This window comes from Equus asinus, chromosome 7 (assembly GCF_041296235.1).
Source record: "Equus asinus isolate D_3611 breed Donkey chromosome 7, EquAss-T2T_v2, whole genome shotgun sequence".
Taxonomy (NCBI): domain Eukaryota; kingdom Metazoa; phylum Chordata; class Mammalia; order Perissodactyla; family Equidae; genus Equus; species Equus asinus.
This window is the reverse complement of record NC_091796.1, coordinates 36,717,008-36,732,942: the sequence shown is the minus strand read 5'-3', so window position 1 is coordinate 36,732,942 and position 15,935 is coordinate 36,717,008. Positions and strand designations below refer to the sequence as shown.

Below are 15,935 nucleotides of genomic sequence, written 5' to 3'. Positions count from 1 at the left end.
TCCAGCAAGGGGAGGAAGTTTCTGCAGGGGATGGGTAGGGGTAGGGTGGTCCATGGGGGTGGGGGCCAAGAGGAGAAACCAAGGAATGCTGTCAAAAGCATCTCATTGACAGGGCAGAGAATCTACTCAGCACGGCCACAGATAACGGAGAGGAGGTAAAAGTACCCATGTCGAGCTGCTTGTCTCTATTAACCGCGGAGGGGGTCGGGGCTTGTTAGCTGAGTGGTAGGGCTGCACAGTTGTCGCTGCAAGGATACACTCCGCCTGCACACGACCCGAGCACGAACCAGCCTATAACCCTAGCCACGGGCTGACCCTCATGTTGGCTGCCGATCCTCCCAGCTGTGGTGCTTCTTTCCACAGCCTCATGGACAGAGTGGGTGGTCATGGGTCCATCCGCCTCCTTTTGGTCCCCTGCCACAACCACAGATGGAATGAAATGCCAGGGAGCCAGGCAAACCTCCTGCCCCTCTGACCCATGGGCCATTTTTAACATTGAGAGTGGGGCTTTGCTTCTTGCGGGACGAGGGAGGAGAGTGGCACCCCAGCTTCTAACAGCCCGGTGCCCCTCTTCCTGGGGAGGTGCAAGTGGCTCAGGGTCAGCCTTGCTAGCCTGACACAGCAGAGGCCACAGTCATCCAGCCCATCCCCCACCTCTGGACACTGTGACGAGGACCTTTGGTGACCCTGAGTGGGGGTGGGGACTTCAGAGGCCACCTGGCCCAGCCTTCTCCACTACGACCCAAATGTGGTATGACGCTTCTGGAATACCCTGGCAGAAGTCCCACTGGCCTCCGTGCCAGGTCCAGGAGGCAGCCCGGGAGAAAATTCCTCCATGTGCCCGCCCTGGAGAGCCCAACCCTGCCCAGAGCCCAAGTCCTGCCCCTGGAGCACCGCAGACTGCTCCTTCCTCCTCAGGACGCCCTTCTGAGAATAACGGCGGGAGTCTTGGATCTTGTAAGAGGGTAGTTCTCGGCCCTGGCTGCTATGAAAGTCACCTGGGGGCTTTCAAAAATGCAGATGCCTAAGACCACTGGCACCTGAGATACAGAGTGGTCTGGAGCCCAGGCATCAGTATTTTCAGAAAGCTGCTCCTTGATACCAATATGCAGCCGGGGCTGGGAAGGGCTGTGATGGGACTTCTCCAGGCTTCTCCTGGCCCTCTCCTCGGGCACCACATCTCTGGCCCTCGGCCTGCCTGTAGGAGCTCAGCCCTTCAGACTGCAGGATTCTGTGCCTGCTGGTGCTGGGGGGAGGGTGGCACTCACCTTTTCTGTCCTGACACCTGAGCCTGGGCATCCCCTCCATCCCTCACAGGGTCATCCTGGAAAGACATTGTCCTAAGTGGGGAGGTAGGGTGGGAGGGATTATCTGGTTCAGCATGGGGCTCACCCCTCTAATGCCTTCACAGCCTCCTCCTCTTCCTCCTGTCTTCCCTCTGGTACCCCTCTCCCCTCCATCCTTTAGGCCAGCCCTGCTCTAAGAGGAGAGTCCCAGGCTCCTCTTTCATCAGCCCTCTAGTTTACTTCTTATCCATCTCTGTTCCAGCCACCCCAGCCCTCCAGGACTTGCTGCTGCCCCTCACCCCCTTCCCCATGGAACTCAGATGGTCTATGCTTAAGTACACAATGTATTAACTCATGACTGATAATGGACTACAGATAGACACGGAGATGGATGGATGGCAGACATGATTAATAGATGCTAGATATCCAGATTAAACATTGGATGATAGATAGATACACAGATGAGAGAAAAATGATTGCAGAAAGCAGATAGATTTATGATCGATGGGACATAAATAGCGATAGGTGAATGTGGATAGATAGATGGCCAAGATGTTTCTGAGGACTTCAGATAATGGGATCTAAATGCAAAAGGTCAGAAAACTAGCCATAGCCACCCACACCTGTTTGGGTATCAGCTTTCAGGAGAACGGGAAACCCTGCTCTGCTCAAGACCTGTCTTAAACCAACTTCTCTTTCAACTTCCTGAACCTGCACGTGTCTGAGGGGTTTGTGGTTAACGTAGGTTGTAGTGGGGCTGGTTTCCGTGGACACCTGAAGTTTCTCTTTGCTGTTTCCCTGAGACCGAAGGCAGGAGGGAGCTGCCTCCTGAGACACCATTGTTCCTAATGAGAACCTCCCTCCTCTGGGCAGGCCTGTCGGTCTCCCCCATAGGTGCTTGCTCTTCAAGGCCAAGCCATGCCCTCCTACCCCACAGAGCAGGTTGGCTCTTGGAGTGAGACAGGGTGGGCTGGCCCCTGCGGTCAGATGGCAGGCGTTGGCCGTCGGCCCATATGGCATATGCGGCGATTCCTCCAGTCACTCCCTCAGTCGGGGACCATGCCCTCACAGAGAGCAAGGAGAGCTGACTCATCCTGAGCACTCCCCATGGGCCGAGCACTGCTCAGAGCACTTTAATTTTATGAGGTGGGTACCACTGTCACCCTGTTTTACAGATGAGGAAACTGAGGCACAGAGAGTTTCAGCAACTTCTGGAGGTCCCAGAGCTAATAAAGAAAAGGATCAGGATTTGAACCCAAGTAATCTGGCTTCTGAGCTCTCATCTACCACGTAGAAGGCACCCCCCCCCCCACTGCCTGCCCACCAGAGCGGATGGTGGCGAGGCTCTGGTGAGCTCAAGAGAGTGTGGCTCTGGGAACTGGAAGGGGCGGCACAATTTGCAGGACATTATTATTTCTAATGGCTAATGAGATGGTGAGGGGAGTGTCAGTTTCCTCGAGCGATCAAATGTTTTTGCAGGGTGGCAGCATATTAACTGTTGGTGTGTGGCTGGCATTACCAGCCACGGAGGAGGCTACTCTTGTCTCTCAAGGGGGGCCCCTGAATCCTTTAGGTTGGCAATATTGGGTTACCATAAAGTTCAGCTTAGAGAGTGGTGGAAAGGGGAAATTCCAAGTTTCAGAAACCTGCATGGTAGCTCTGGACCCCTTCTGTTCACCAGGCAGGCACTCAGTCAGTCAACAAACCATGTGCAAGGTACTGTGTTGGGAGATGCAAGGAGTAGACCTGATCCTTGGGTAAAAGTGCTTCCAAATTGGGGCCTGAATGGCCCACCTGTGGAAGGCAGAGCCGGATGGGGGCCCACAGAGGAGCACTGTGGAGCAGGAAGAGTTTGCTGGGGCGGGGCATCATGATGGCTGAGGTCACAGGTACTGAGGACAGGTTGCCTTGCCTCCCTTCTCTGGGAAAAGTTGGGCAGGGAGGCGTGGGGATAAGGAAGGAAACCTGGGATGGGAGCAGAGGAGAGAATGCAAAGAAGTCTACTCGCCACAGGTGCCTGTTTGCAAGGAGCTAGAGAATCCTGTTTTGAAAAGCAAGATACAGCCTCCCACCAACAGGTCTCAAGGAGGGACACTGGAGGTGACAGCACTGTGGGGCCCACTCTGCCTGGAGCAGGCATGTTTGGGAATGAAGGAGGAGGGTGAAAACCCTGGCTTGCTGGCTGGGGCATCCCCACCAGTCTTCCTTTCTCCGCTGCATCCAGACTTTTCTGCAGGGGACAATGCTAACTGACCATCAGCTCTGTGCCAGCTGGGCCTTTCCACACATTCTGCCCACTTCTCACTATCCTACTTCAATATAACACAGAGGCTGAGTAACAGGCTCAAGCTCACCAGGTTGTAAGCGGTGTAAGCGGGATTGGCGCCAGGTATCTCTGACGGCTGTGCCACGCCCTCTGTGGTGCTCAAAATAGAAGATGACTTCCGTGTGCCTGCCTGAGGGTCTGGAATTCCATCCTTTGGGTTCGAAGGCCTTTAGCCTCCTCATTGCCCTCTTCCGGGAGCCCTTTGAAATGTGTTGGCTTGTGTCACCTCAACCATGATTGATTTTGCCAGAAAATGTCCTCTATGGTCAAAGGGACCAGATAAGCATTTAGGCCTGCAGTGACTGAGGATGGAAAAGGAGACGCCTGGAAGGTAGCATGAAGGGACAGGGCTGGGGAAGGATTATCGGCCTAAAGGGAGAGCAAGGGGGTGGGAGTGGGGGTAGGTGTCTGGGAGAAGGTCTGTGACTGTTTTGAGCTGGGGAGGACAAAGAGGGTGGGCTGGGCTGAAGGGGAGGGGGTCTGTAATCAGAACAGGACGTGCGGTGGGGCCAGGTGTGTATGGGCAGTGAAAGTGTGGGGAGTGTGGCCTGCAGCAGCCCCAGCAAGGAGCACCCCCACCCTGGGCTTAGGGCCAGGAAGACGAGGCTGAAGAGGCTAATGGAGAGAGAGGAACAGGAAGAGGAGAGGGGGATGGCAACGGCTCTCAGCCTGGGTGCCCCCTTGGTGGCCACAGGGAGTGCTCCCTGCCAGCACCATCCATCATGCCCCGCCCACTTCTAGCCCCGCTTTCTCTCCTCCTAGGGCACAGCAGCCAGATGGCCTGGGACAGCGGTGCCGTCTGACCTTGGGGTCCCAGGTACCTCAAGCTTTGTCTGCTGAGTGCATCAGAAATACTTCACTCCTAGGTAGATGTGACTATTTTTCAAATGCATATAGATGCTGTTGTGATTTAAAAAGTACCAATTCATTTAAAAGCACTGCTGAATTCAAGGTAGCTTATTGCCATTTTGCATTCTCTCAAACAATGGATACTCAAAGTAAAACATCTGTCAAGGCGGGGTGCTGATGAATTTTTGATGTTAAAAATGGCTCCTTGACCTTCAAAAGTCTGGGCACTCCGATCCAAGGAGGGCATCGGAAGCTCAAGGAGGAGGAGAACATGCTGTAGCCGAATCCTCGGCCTGGTGCCATCTCACCTGCAAGACCACAGTGTCACCCACCCAGGGGGGAGGATCGTGGGAGGGTAGGCAGCGGGGAGCACCCCGGACCTGCAGTTAGGAAACTTGTCTCTAGCCCTGAGTCCCCAAAACTGTGACCTGGGCCTGGTGTCTGCCCTTCTCTGAGCCTTGATCGTCAAGCTCATCCTTTGATGCAGCCAAGATAGTGAGAATGATGAGTCCCACACCGTTTTCAGTTAAAAACTGTGAGTCAGCACCTCTGTTGGTGCCAGGAAAGGAGCTTGCTGTCAGGAGAGCCTAGCGAAGTGCCTGCCACATAATGGATGCTCGAGAAACACGGTTTGAGTGAATAATAACAGTAACCCACATATTATAGAGGGGGTTTAATCTGAGAAAGTCAAGGTTGGGAAGGGAACCTGGACCCGTGGACACATCTCTTTCCACCTCCCTCACACTCTGGTCTGACCATTCAGCAAAGATAAAATGGGAGCCCACCTTGGATTCAGTGGCTAGGGGCTTGGATTTGGTTCCTACGAGCTCTGATCAGTTCTGTGACTGGGGCTGGGGGCTCAGCCTGGGTCTCACCACCTCCCATGGGCAATGGGAGAATTAGGCCTGTAGCCGTGGGCTGACCTGAGGACCCGGTGGGTGAGGTCATGGGGATTTCAAATCCCCATGGATTCTAAATTTGAATAATGGGCTGCTCATGGGGTGGTTACCTCTGCTCATCCACCTCTCCCTCCCCACCACAGTGGAGACATCCCTCCCAAGTCTCTAGTGTCCACAGGTGTCCCCGAGAACATCCTATTTTGGCCAACCCTACTCAGACAGCGCCCATAATTTGATCCAGCTGTCTTTCTAATCTTCATAAAATCTGACCAATTCCTTGTCTCAACACAGCAAGGCCCTATGCTCCCCTCGAACATCTTGTGGGTTCTAGAGCCCTAATGGTGGATACTGAGCCAATGAGGTTTTCTTTCCAGGATAGGAGCATTTTAAGAAGGTCCTCCAAAGCCTCAATCCAAAGGAATGGAGGTTTATGGTGACAAGTCAGGTCCTCTGATAGGGAAAGAAGATGTGTGACGGCTTGCGGCTAGGAGACCTTCCTAAGACCCTAAGGCCCCCCACAGAAGTGCCCGCCCACTCCACCTTGGGCAGGGCTGTGTGTGCAGAGGGCTTCCAGAACTGCCTGCTGCTTGTCTTTCCTCCCTCCCTGCTGCCCAGAAGTGACCCACGCAGGCCAAGTATTTAGCACGTTCCTCGAAAGGGAGGAAAGTTGCTTGGTTATTAGCGGTGCCTAATGATATTTGCATAGATTAACAGACTTTAATGCAATCACGAATGCCACAATCCCGAGAAAATAATGAAGAAATCCATTACAGAGTCGTAAAGTAACTAAGTCAATACAATAATAATTCGATCCTATATTAGTAATAATTTCATCTCCTGCTGGAAGGCGATTTTACCATGTGTACCGTTTCTGGACACTTTTATAAATTTCACCTCTTTTTGAGATAATTAATTAACAAAATAAAAAATATACTGCTGGTATTTCATACAATAAATTTGTCATTAGTCTAAAGTGGCAGACTGTAATAAAACTTATTAAGATGGACGTGCTGAGATTTCTAACTTCTCTTCAAGTGGCCTGTAACCCTCTCACAGGCAAACCCAGGGGCTGTCTGGTGGCCGTGGCTCCGGTGGACAGCCAGGACCAGCAGGACCCCATGAAGTGTGGTGGAGGGAGGGAAAGGGTGAAGGCCCAGCCACAGGCCCACTGGGCTTCCTTCTCTGCTCCAGCTTCCTTTCGGCACTGCGTTAGTTTCCTAGCACTGCCACAATATTAGAAGGCATAAAGCAACAGAGATGTATTCTCTCACAGTTCTGGGGGCTAGAAGTCAGATATCAGGGTGTGAGCAGGGCCTTGATTTCCCTGAAGGCTCCAGGGGAGCATCCTTCCTTGCCTCCTTCTAGCTTCCGGGGGTTGCCAGCAAGCCCTGGCCTTCCTTAGTTCGCCATTGCATCCTTCCAGTCTCTGCCTCCATCATCACATGGTGCTCTCCCTGCATGTTCTGTGTCTCTGTGCTCGAATTTCCTCTTTATTCTAAAGACACCAGTCCTCTTGGACTTAGGGCCCACCCTAATCCAACATGGCCTCATCTTCATTTAATTACATCTGCAAAGACCTAATTTCCCAATAAGGTCACCGTTTCCGAGTGGATGTGAATTTTGGGAGGACACTTAACCCACTACAGGCACCAAGGGTTTGTGTGATCATTGCCCCACTCCCCCTCCGGAAGGAACAGACCAAGTCATGTTGAGGTGCAATGACTGCCAGAGGGGCTGCCTGGCAGCGGCTGCCTGTCGGAAATCCATGGTTTCCTGAGAGGTTCTCTGATGGGCTAGAGGGAACCCCCGAGATGATCAGCCCCATTTCACACCCAGGAGTACTTCTCCTAGAGAAAGAGTTCATAGCTTCCATCAGATTCTCAAAGGGGCCTGGTACCCCAAAGGATTCTCGTCTTATTACTATGTAAAACACTTGGGGGTCAGAGAGGGATCACAAATACCAATCAACCAACCAACCAACTGACAAAGAATTTCCAAATACACGCTTTTTTAAAGTTTCCAGAATCTTCCAATACTCTCCATCCCAAGAAGGGTGTAGGTTCTGGGGTTTCAGAAAGGAAGCGGTTGGAACCTCTGCACTGTTACCGTGGCAAGGGCAGGCGGCGGATACAGGGGCTCACACGAAGCTGCACCTGCAATGAGAGCTGCACTGGGGAGATGTCTTTGGATTCTGAACATATTAACCAGCATCTCACCCTCCAGACCAGCTTGTGAGTCAGGAGTGTATCTAAAAATCAGCTTCTATGACTTACCCCTCCTCCCAAGTCTTTGATAAAAGAGTTCAGCAGGAGGGCACAAAGACAAAGGCCATGGATGTCACTCACTGGGGACCTCCCTCCCTGCCCACCCAGCTCTGAGTTACCCTGGGCAACTTTGTCATTTGCCCCCATGAGGTGACATGATGCCAGGTTATAGGCTTTGCAGCATCCCCTTATCAAAACAGGCACCGGCCCTCTGACCCGGCTCACTCTGGGTGCACCACAGTGGTTCCCAAATCACCATCACTTCCCCTCAAGTGTCTTGAGCCACCATTTTGACAAAGTTATTCTAGAACTTTGCCAAAGGTTGTCTTCAAGATTGACAATCTGCCAATTTTTGGAATCTAGCCTCGTCACCTTTTAAAAACCTGGCCTTTGTTCATTTCCAGGCTCTACAATGCCTCAATGATGACCCCCAGCGGCTCAGAGCCCCTCCACCCGTTCCTTATGCCCTCCCAGGACCATGGCTCACAGTTTGCTCTGGCTTGGAGATTCAATCTAACTTATGGGACTAGGTTTGATGTCATTGCCTTGTTTGGATGTTGATTCCCTTTTCACGATGTGTATCTACATTTCCCATCCTGAAGGCCAGTCTCTTTGCTGGAGAAGATAGGAGAAATGCAGAAGGTTAATTCTCTGTTTTCTCTTAGACATCAGTTTCCTGTTTGCTTTCCAAATGGATCTCATTGGTGGCTCTCAGGCAGGAAGGCATCCAACACACGCCCCAAAGCACCACCCCGGCCCTGTCGGTATCCATCTTTCTAGGCCCTGTGGGTGAACACGGTCCTCCTGCTATCGCTGAGGTTGAAAGCAGAGGGGAGGCGTTTCCTTATGTTGTGCCTCATCTGCCCCTACAAGCAGGTGCCATGAGAGCCCCTACTCCTGGGATCTCTCCTGGATGCTGGCTTGCCCATCCTTCTCTCTGCCCTAGACTCACTGACTGAGGAGGGCTGCTTTCTTCCTCTTATTTTCCTCAAGGAGGTCATCCAGTGGCCACTGGTGCCTAAGGCCTGGCTGATGCCTGAGAAGCCCAGTCTTGCAATTTTTCAGGAAGGAACTTGAATTCAGTTTGGGATGGAGTGGCTAATAAACTGAAAGGACTATGCTTTGGGGGTAACTGAGGGGTACTCCTTGAACTCAATGCCAGTGGACCCAAGGAGGATTGTGATGAAGCTTAACACATTGGCATGGGTCAGAGACCGCTCCATGCAGAGAGGGTCTAGAACATGCTAGGAGCAGGTGGGGCTTGGGGACCTCTGGGAAAGGACTCTGTCTATTTTTGGAGATCCTGCAATGCCAAGTCATCAGAAATGGTATTATTGTTATGGTTATTTTACAAGTGAAGAAACTGAGGCACATAGAGAGGTCAAGAAGCTCACCCACAGGGGCACAGTTAGTAAGGAGTGGAATTTGATCTGTATACCATCATTGGAAATTGCTGCGTGGCCTGGGGAGTCCTCAGCACCCAGCATCAGAGGTGGGACATGCAGTTGTCACTCTTCTCACAGGCTTGATCCCTGCTAGTGTTGGGGTATGAGAGAGCAGCCTGAGTTCTATCTTGGTTTGTCACCAATGAGCTGTGCAGCCTGTGCCCAATAATGTCACTTCTCTGGATCTTTGCCTTCTTTTGGAAATGTGGGAATATGAGATTGCTGTGTCCCACTCGCTTGCGGAGGGGCCCTGTGAGGAGCTCTGGAGCCCTCGGGGTGTTCAGAGCACCCCTGGCCCTGTCTCCTTCCTCCCTGCTGTCTCCTTTCCTTTTCCTCGTCTCCTCCAGGACCCCTCATTCCAGCCACTCGGCACACCTGTGTGCATACCTGCCTCTTGGTTTTGCCATTCACTTATCTTTTTTGTTGTTTTTAATGTGTTGGGTGACCGTATAATTGATTGTCTAAACTGGGACCCTTGTTAGGTTGAAAGCACACTATTAATAATTTGTCCAGGACAGTTGGCAACTCTGGATCTGTCCTGGTGCATTGGGATTTATGGGCGCCCTGGTTTCCTGCTGTCTCCTTCCCAAAGCTGATCTCAGATCTCCTCCATCTTGAAAGTCTGGGTAACACCCCTCCCTGAAAGCCCTCCCTGACTGCTGCAGCCCACACCAATGCCCCACCCAGGGGACAGGCCCTGGCTCTGGCCCCACCCACGGTCCAGCATCATTTTCCTAATGGAATCTTTCTCCTGTCAGACTGGGCAGGGCAGAGGTTCTGGGGGTAGGAAGTCAGTGGTGAAGAGAAGAGCCAACGCCCTAACCAAGCGCCGAATCAAGGAGCTAAATCTCCCCTCCAGCCTTTTCCCATGGACCCTGGGTGGGCCTCACCTGAGCAGGGTGAGAAACAAACCAGACGGAAACCAGACTCTGCAAGGGCTCTGACCTGGACCAGACATCAATTAGGGCATCTCAACAGCAAGCGGGAGCTAGGAGGGGAGGGAGCAGGGAAGCAAACGTGGGGGTGAGGAGAGGGTGGAAGGTTAGGGGTTGGGGGGAATGGAGAGGCAACTGGAAGGGGAGGGGTAATTAATTAATTACCAACTTTTCTCTCTCTCTCCTGCTCTCCCTCTTTTTTGCCCATCATGTTCATAGAGCAGACCATCTGCGAGGGGGGTCCTCTACCACTGCCTGCCAAGGGGTCTTGAATCCCACCATTGGATTCATCTCGGTGGGGTAAGCATTGCTGTCTTCAGAATTCTCTTTCAAAATGCAGAATCACTTTATCCCTGTAGTCAACCTCTAACACTTCCACACACATTCCTTTATCAGATCACGTCCCTCCTGCCTGCAGCTGCCTCAGAGCACTTAACAAGGTGGGGGACTCTTTCTCCACGGAGACGGGCATCCTCTTTGGCATCTGGCCCCTCCTAGTTCTGTCTGGGACACACCATCCTTCTTGGGTCTATTTTTTAAAAGATAAACTTTACCAACAGTGAAATGTATACATCTTAAGAGCATAATTTAATAAGTTTTGACAAATACAAACACTGATGTACCCCATGCCCCTGCCAAGATAGAGAACATCACCATCTCCTCAGAAGCTTCCCTCATGACCCTTTCTGGGCAACATCCCAACCTCCTCAAAGGCACCCAGTGTTCTGACTTTTTTCATCACAGTTTGGTTTTGCCTATTCTAGAATTTCATACATAATGTATTCATTTATGTCCGGCTTCTTTCACTCAGCACGAAGTCTGTGAGATTCATCCATGTTGCCTGGGTCACCCAAGGGCCCTCTGGAGGTGCTCAGTGGAGCCTGCTGGGTGTTGGGCAGAGGTGCTCCCATCAATGACACCATGGCTCTTGTAGGAGCTAGGAAGGGAGCCTGACCTGCAATGGGCTCAAAGGATCTGCTTGCCTTGGCTCCACAAATGGGCTAAGGATTAGAGGTGTGCGCTGGAGTTAAGGTGAGAGGCCAGGGACAGTGAGGTCTGAACCCAGGGCCACAGGACCTTAGGGGGACTATGGCTGAGCCTTGGGGTCCAGGAGCGTCTTGAGAATATGCATAAAATGGCCCACAGATATACAAATGCTCCCTCTTCCAAGGACCATGGTGTTTCTCACCACGACATCCATCACATGGTCCAAGCCATGTCCATCTCTCCTTTGTCACTGCAGTGACTTCCTAACTGTCCCCTGCTTCCACCTTGTCCTGTACGGTCTCTCTCAGCACAGCAGCCAGAGCGAGCACAGCATGTCCCTCCTCTGCTCAAAGCCTCCCAGTGGCTCCTGTTTCACTCAATAAAACTCAAAGTCTTGAAAATGGTCTACAAGGTGCTATAGGATCTGTTCCCATCCTCTCCACCCACCCCTTCTGTCCCTTCACTTGTGCCCTCCAGCCACGCTGGGCCCTGTCCCGACCTTGAACACTGCCTGCTATGCTGGAGCAGTTCCTCTAGATTGGGATCTTGCTTACTGCCTGCCCCTCCCCTAACTCGTGGGGCCTGGGAGGGCAGGGACTGCCCAGCACTCAGCACTGGGCCTGGCCTTGCTCACTAACCTTCTGGAGCACAATTGAATGGATGAATGAAAAGCTTCCCTCAGTTTCCCAAAGGAGTCTGTGACCCAGAAAGTTTAAAAACCTCTGGGCAGGACCAGAGCAGGCATGTCAGTGCCAGCAGGCAGAGAGGGCTTCACGGTGACTGCCCTCCAGACTCCCATGCAGACATGGAGCCACGGGGGAGCCTTGGGCTGAGAGGCTGGTGGGAGATGGCCACGACCGAGGGCAGACTAGAGGAGAGAAAAGGATGGGGGTCCTGAATCAGCAAGCTGGGCCAAGATTTCCTTACAGCAAAACATCTGGGTCACTTAAACGCACTTGTTGCAAAGACTTCCTGTGCTCATCCCTTAGAAGTGAGGGGGATGAAGAGGGGAGGGAAAGTGAATGGCCAGGGTTCTGGTCACCTCTGGGCTGGGAAGCTCGTGAGAGTGAGGGTCCCGGGGGGGCCTGGTGTGGGGACCAGGGATGAGGCAGAACTGGGACAGAAAGGGAATCTCGAGGACCACTTGGAACCATTCCACCCTCAATGTCCTGCTCATGGGGACAAGGAGGAGTGAGGGAGAGGGTGGAAGGAAGAGGGTCCAGGGCAGAGACCCTGGGAGGAAGAGGGAAAGAAGGAGGGGAGGTGCTATGGGCCTTGGCTGGTGATGGAAGGTGCCAGCGGACATGGCTAGCTCCCACTGCGAGCACTGCTGCCTCCTGCTCCCTCACTCCATCCTGTGTGTCACTTAATGTTTGCAGTTAAGTATTTACAGATATGTTCCCGTGGCAACCGAGGCTTCAAAGTTACTCTCACAATTTTGTTTTCTCCAATGTATTTCTCTGGTTGATTGCACAGAGTTTTCTGGAAGCTGGCCAGGCTGAGTGAGTCACATTTCCAGCCCTGTGTGGTCTCCACCACCCTCTTCCCTTCTAAACACACACTCCGGTGGCCATTCTCCCTGATGCTGGGCCTTGGTCAGGCTGTCCCAGGCCTGGAGCTGGGAGCTCGCTCCCCTCCACCGCCTGGAGTCTCCAGTTTTCTGGATCCATTACAAGCTCCCCCTCCACCAGGAAACCGCCCCAGCTTCCCAGCCCACAAGGAAGACCTGAGCCCGGGGCTCCCTCTGTTCTCCTTAAGCTTCCTTGAAGATGGGGTCTTCCCCCTTCTCCTCTAACCCCTGGCACCTGGCCCAGGACCTGGTATATGTAACCTGCCAATGTAGACATTCACTGACCGCACCCCAGCCAGTGGGATCCCACACCCCAGGACTTTCATAGCACCGCCCGAGTGCACCCCTGTCCTGTGCCTTCTGCCATTCCTTTCCTGAGCTCCTGCTTTGGGCCGAGCACTGTGCAAGGTGGCGGGACACAGAGAAGAACGAATACAGAGAGTTCCTGCTGGCACGGAGCTCCCCTTTAAGTGGGGAGAAGAGGATGATGAATAAGAAAAGATCAGGGAAGTGGTCTCTGCCATGAATGAAATAAAACAAGGTGGCAGATGGGGAAGCTGGGGCTACGTTAGTTGGCAAGTCAGGACAGGCATGGGTGACAGGGACGTGCGAGCTGAGATGGAGGGAGCAGTGCATACGGGGGAGAGGCACCCACAGAGGCAACAGCTGGTGCAAAGGCCGGAGCAGCGATGTCTGAGGAGCAGCCATGAGGCCAGGGGTCTACAGCAAGGGACTGAAGGAGAGGGTAGCTAGAGGTGGAGTCATGGAGGCAGCAGGACAGGGGAGGTGAGGGCCTTGGACTCCCGCCAGAGTGAGAGGACAGGGAGCCTCCAGAGAGTAATACAGTGGAGGGTCATGCTCTGAGGGGGCCACGTGTTGGGAATGGGCTGTAGGGGCACAGATGGAGACAGGGACATGGAAAGGAGGGGGTACTGCTCTTCAGGAGAGAGAGGAGACTCAGAGTGGGCAGGGGATGGAGGAAAATTGCCCCAGCTAGGGTGATGGGCCTCTGCAGGGGCTCCCACAGCCCCCTGTGTCTCATACACTCTTGTCCCTGCCTGATTCTCCGTCCCTGTCCTCCAGCAGACCTGACACTAGAAGAAGGCAGAGATGGGCATCGTTTGCCCGGTTGCAGATGTTCATGGATTGCTGGCTGCACTGGGTCCTGCACCCTCGCAGAATGTCCAACACGGCACTCCCAGGAGGCAAAGATGGCCACCTCCCGTGGCCCCCAGGAATAGCACCCGTGCCAGCAGTGAAGCTTTAGGGTGAGTGCTCCTGGATTCGCCCTCCAGAAGAGCCCTGAGGACAGGCACCTGCCTCCACCTCATTGCACTGGGGGCTGCCTCATGCAAGGCAGGAGATTGGACCAAATGTTTTCTCCCAGCTCAGCCTTGCCTGAGTTACACCTCCCCAGGGTTGGGGTGCTCCTGCTCTGTGCCACCCCTCCTCCCACTCCATGAGCCCCGGGAGTCCTCCTGGGGAGGCACTGGGAGCCTGAGCCGAGGCTGAGCCATCGCTCTCTGTTGGACCCTGCTAGGACTGAGAAGGTGCTGACTCTGCTAATGGTTCACTGAGTGGCTGTATCTCTATTATAAATGATTTAAGTCACCGGCATTTAATTGATGTTATAAATATAATATTTATGACACAGTCTGGGGAACGATGCGTTCTCTTGTTACTATACGTCATGGAACATGTATCTCTCTGGAGTGGCATGCCCTCCACTTCTGCCTTCTCCCTGCTTTGCTGTCCTCACCACCACTGTCCCCATCTCCTGGCTGCTCCGGGCCTGGGCAGGCAGAGGAGGAGGCGGGCTGTTGGCATAGGAAGGTGGATTTGCCCTGGTTTCTCCACTTGATCCTGGCTCTGGGGAGGACCTGCAGGAAGGAGTGTGGGCTGTGGCTGCTCTCTGACGCTCAGGGAACTTATGACCTTATTGTGGCAAACACACACACACACACAAAGGGTTGTGCAGAGGCTGGGAGAGGACTGGGAAGGCAGATGCAGGCAGGCAAGGCTTTCTGGTGGAGGGAGCCCTTGAGCTGGGATTTGTAGCTAGGCAGGATTTAGAGAAGGAATGAAAAAGGAAGGGGCTAGGAGCAAAGACATCAGAGTCACACACATCTGGGTTCCAATCAAATTGTCACCATTTAATTTTTGTGTGGCTGTGGGCAAGTAATTTAGTCCTTTTGAACCTCAAATGCCTTATTTGTAAAATGGGCATGTCATCTTATCAGTACAAGTAGAACCATCACCTCCTCTATTCTGGACACCATACTTCTCTTAAGATGGCCATACCACAAGGTGCATTGCATTAGAACTCTTCATGCTGGCTATTTCTAAATAACTCCATGCCCACTTGTACTCATGATGGAGGGGATGGACAGCTGGGGCCAGATTGAGGGGGCTCTTGAAAATCAGTCAAAGGGAACAGGAAATAGGGAAACATTCTAGATTCTTGAGCTTGGGAACAGAGTATCAAGTTGGTTTCAGGAAAGCCAATCTGGTGGAGGTGTCATTGTGGCAAGAACTGAGGGAGAGGCCTGACCAGCATGGTTGCTGGCATCTCACCCTACACAACCCTTTGGCTCTGTCCTTTCAGCACCTCTTTCTCTGCAGGAGCCGCATCACCGCAGAGCATCTCATGCCCACCTGCCTCCTGTCCTCCCTTCTCAGGACCCTCTCAGGCAGCAGCAAGGCTCCAAGGACTGGACTTGGGCTCAAAGCCAGGTCATGGATGCCATCCCATTGCACTATACCCAGAACCCTCTCTTCTGAGCTCTGGCAGCCCTCATCACCTCTCTTCCCTCCCTCATGCCCTGACCTCCTTTGTAGGAGGCCAAGGGGCTGCCATGCCCCAAACCTCAACCAAGGAGGGGCAGCAACCTGAATGGCTTCTCAACATTGAGGGATCCCACTTTCCATGGCTGAGGGCAAGTGTCATTCAAAACTACAGACAACCTAAAAACCCAGAGAGTTGGACAGTACCCACTTTGTTTTGGTTGGCTTTGGAATGTTTGTTGACTTTCACAGAGAACAAGTTAGATGCGATGGAAATGTGGGCCATTTTAGGAAAACTCCCAAGAATACACTGGAAGAACGGTCTCACGCCCACTGGCCACTCCTTCCTGCTGGAGACGGATGGAGTTACCCACCTGACACCCCTACCACATCAGGCCCCCCTCCCTCCCCTGGCTTTTGCCCTGTCCTGCTGATGGAGGTGGCTAAGTCCCCAGTGGGGAAGGAGAGTGGCATTCCTGTCAGTATCGACGTGACTCGAACCCCTGAAAGTACCCCCTCCATGTCAGGGGCCAGACGGTCTCCCACTGCCTCTATCCCCTTCTCACCGTGGCCGGCAGCCTGCCTCAATG

General features: G+C 53.1%; 1 protein-coding gene and 1 long non-coding RNA gene across 51 annotated transcripts in view; one reads left to right on the top strand and one right to left on the bottom strand.

Moving 5' to 3' along the window:
• The window catches only part of CELF4 (CUGBP Elav-like family member 4), a 304,371-nt gene that overhangs the window by 39,953 nt on the left and 248,483 nt on the right, over window positions 1-15,935 (bottom strand). The gene's annotated exons all lie outside the window — the stretch shown is intronic.
• On the top strand, window positions 2,316-13,779 carry LOC139045653 (uncharacterized). The gene is made up of 3 exons (XR_011504450.1): window positions 2,316-2,432; window positions 10,224-10,304; window positions 13,648-13,779. It is a non-coding gene; the product is annotated as an uncharacterized lncRNA (long non-coding RNA).